Below are 3,746 nucleotides of genomic sequence, written 5' to 3'. Positions count from 1 at the left end.
TGGTTTTCTGCAAGTATAAGCTTCAAATGGTGTTACCTTCTTGAGAGACTTGGTGGGACATCTATTTAGTAGATAGACTGCAGTATTTACAGCTTCTGCCCAAAAATCATAAGTCATACCCTTCTCATGCAGAATAGATTTTGCCATTTCCACTACTGTCCTGTTCTTTCTCTCAACAACTCCATTTTGCTGAGGGGAGTATGCTATAGTTAGCTGCCTTTGAATTCCAAATTCATCACAGAACTTGTTAAAGTCATTGGATAAAAACTCTCCACCCCTGTCACTCCTCAGGCCTTTTATCTTATATCCACTTTGCAGCTCAGTCATAGCTTTGAACTTTTTAAAATATTCGAGTGCACTTGACTTGTTTCTGATGAAATATACCCATGACATTCTAGTGCAATCGTCAGTAAACAGCAAGAAATTCCTATTTCCAGAGATGGATTCAGTCTTCATTGGTCCACAGATGTCTGTGTGAACCAATTCCAAAGGACTTGTAGCTCTCCAAGTGGACTCCAAGGGAAAGAATCTCTGTGTTGCTTTCCTAGCATGCAGCCTTCACATACTACTGAAATTTGCTCCAAATGAGGTAAGCCATGTACCATGCCTTGATCCTCAAGCAGTTTTATGCTTCTTTCATTTAAGTGCCCCAATCTCTTATGCCATGTCTGCAAGCAAAGTGTAACACTTGCCTTTAAGGCCAAATCACTTGCAGGCATCATTGTAAGTGGAAAGCATCTGTTATTGGTCATTTGAACCCTCACAATCAGATTTCTCAGTGACTGATCATCATAAACATTCACCATATTCTCTCCAAACACAAGATAGTACCCATGCTCCATCATTTGCCCAACACTAAGCAGATTTTCTTCAAGACCAGGTACAAGCATTACTTCTTGAATGTGCTTCTTACCCAACTTGGTTTTTATCACAAGAGTCCCTTTTCCTGCAACTGGAACTATTTCTCCAGTACCCATCTTTACTTTAGAAGTCAAATTTCTTTGTATATTGACTAACAGACTCTCATCACCTGTCATGTGGTTACTACAGCCACTGTCAATGTACCAAGAATGATTTTCCTTCACATCTGTCACAGCATTGCATGCATAGAACAGGATTCCAGTTTCTTCAACTTGATTTGCATAGTTCAATTTCTGTACATTTTTATTTCCATGACACTCTCTGAGCATATGTCCAAATTTCCCACACCCTTTGCATTTAGGCTTTCCTTCAAACCAACATTTGCCAAAATGCAATTTCTCACAGTGTTTACAAGCCGTTTTATTCCCATTGTTAGATTTCCAATTCTTCTGAGGTTTTTGATCTCCAGAAGAAGCTCCACTCTTAGAATTTTTTTTCTTCAATATTCAGACTAGTAAAGGCCCTTTCTGTAGAGTTCTCATTGTGTCGATCCAATCTGAGCTCAAAGCTCTTCAGCGAAGCAACTACTTCTTGAATTTCAAGAGTCTCAAGATCCTTGGAGTGTTCAATCACAGAGCAGATGGAATCATATGATTTTGGCAAACTAAACAGTAATTTCTGCACAACTCTCTCCCTAGATAGTTCCTCACCATAACTCTTCATGTGATTCAAGATATCAAACAATCTAGCAAGATATACAGATAGGGATTCACTGTCTTTCATGCGAGTATATTCAAATCCTCTATGCAATCCTTGCAGTTTTACATTTCGTACCTGTTTATCTCCTCTGAATTCCAGCTTCAGAATATCCCAAGCTCCATTTGAGGTCTCCTCATTCACAATTCTGGGGAAGAGCTGATCTGAGACAGCACTTTGGATCAATCTAATTGCACGAGCATCCTTCATCAGAAGCTCAGCCATCGTAGACTTCTCAGCAACCTTAGTCTCTTCTATCTCCTTTTCCTTCTTTGGATCTGAAGCATTGAAGCCATGTTCAACCAGATCCCACAATCCATGAGATTTCAGTATTGTTTTCATCCGAATGCTCCAGAACTCATAGTTTTCTCCATTGAAAGCTGGTGTGCGAAGCTCAGTAGTGCTCGATCCTGCCGTATTAGACATTGGATGCAAGAAATCTCAGCTGCAATCGTAGAAGGAGCTCAGACCCAGCTCAAATCAATTCCTACTCCCTGTTCACAGATTCACGCCCAGCTCAAACAATCAAACCTGGCTTTGAGGCCATGTTAGAATTCAATGTTTTCAGCATTTTGGATGTTTTGGGAAGAATGAAGAGATCACAGAGTGAGTGTGAGAAAGAGAACGTTGCTCTTAGAGAAATAGAGAAAACTTCAGATATTACTATTTCATTGTATTCCACTGTTTTTTTATATTGGTATATGAGTGAGAGAAGTGAGCTTCTTCTCTAACTGATTTACAAGGGAATTAAATCCTAGCCTTTGATCCTATCATCCTATGAGATGATCCCACTTGTCATAATCTGACATTTAGATCCTAGGCAAGATAAGAGGCCACTAGGACTATGATCCAATGGCTCAAATTACATAATTGAATGATTAGTCTTAAAATCAATTAACAGGACAATAATCTCTGTCTCATAACATTGTTGTGGTTGGTTTTGAGAAACTTTGGTTTAACCCCTAATTAATAAATGAAACGCAAATGCAGTTGAATTCTGAATATAAAGAGGCAGGATTAACTGACACAAATACAATTGAATTCTAAATGATAAAAAGGAAGGACTAACTAACACTAACTCATCGTACGATTTCTTTTCGGATCTTTGGATCCTCTAGAGTCTCTCCTCTTAGCTTCAACCCCAGAGATTTCTTTGTCTTTGTACCTCTCAACCTTGAAAACCCTTGGTATCTAGAAGCAAGGTAACGTGGTTCTAAAAAAAAGAAATCCATTATCAAATTTAAACATAAACTCACATTACCAACAAACAAAACCCAGTTATCCAACAAAATTCCAGAAACCAACTGAGAAAAGGCATAGAAAAAGAAAACTGACCTTTGATATTGGAAGAATACAACAGAAACTCACATTACCAACAAACAAAACCCAGTTATCCAACAAAATTACAGAAACCAACAGAGAAAAGGCATAGAAAAAGTAAACTAACCTTTGATATTGGAAGAATACCCCATTTCTAGGGTTTGACTTGATGAGAGAGAGAGAGAGAGAGAGAGAGAGAGAGAGAGAGAGAGAGATGGACGATGAGAGAGAAGGATGAAGAGAGAGAGATGGAGAGAGAGGAAGCAAGAGAGCTTCAAGTTTCTGGCATGGTAGCTTGAAGCTTAAGTGAGCTCGAGCTAACCAACAGCAGCGAATGATGTGAGAAAAAAATTCAAGAAAAATGCATTTGTTTTGTTTTCAATAATACTCGTCATCGGTTATGTCTATGGCATATTAAGAAGAAGTTTGCTGAAACATTATCACATGTGTACTTCAAAGAGTCCAAACTCAAAATTCAGATGAAGAAATGTATTTGGTCGCATACAAGATAGAGGAATTTAAAGAAAAGTGGAAGGAATTGATGAAAGAATGTAAATTGGATAATGATGACCGGTTGAATAGTTTATATGATATACGTTCTTCTTGGGTTCCTGTTTATAATCATGGCATATATATATTTTTTTGTAGGAATGAACATTACTAGTCATAGTAAGTGAGGGCATTAATTATTATTTTTTATGGATTCATTACACCGACAACACATCTTAAAGAGTTTATTGTCAAATATGAACAAGCATTGAAGAAGATCATGGATAGGGAAAGTGATGATGATTTTGAATCAGAATACA

At 37.8% G+C, this 3,746-nt stretch overlaps 1 long non-coding RNA gene across 1 annotated transcript; it reads left to right on the top strand.

The window, feature by feature from the left end:
* The first annotated feature begins 522 nt into the window (after positions 1 to 522).
* On the top strand, positions 523 to 1,741 carry LOC117620027. The gene is made up of 3 exons (XR_004584652.1): positions 523 to 589; positions 716 to 880; positions 1,720 to 1,741. It is a non-coding gene; the product is annotated as an uncharacterized LOC117620027 (long non-coding RNA).
* The last annotated feature ends 2,005 nt before the right edge of the window (positions 1,742 to 3,746 follow it).

Source organism: Prunus dulcis, chromosome 2, assembly GCF_902201215.1.
Source record: "Prunus dulcis chromosome 2, ALMONDv2, whole genome shotgun sequence".
In the NCBI taxonomy this organism is placed as follows: domain Eukaryota; kingdom Viridiplantae; phylum Streptophyta; class Magnoliopsida; order Rosales; family Rosaceae; genus Prunus; species Prunus dulcis.
The sequence above is the reverse complement of the archived record's forward strand: the minus strand, read 5'-3'. Positions and strand labels throughout refer to the sequence as shown.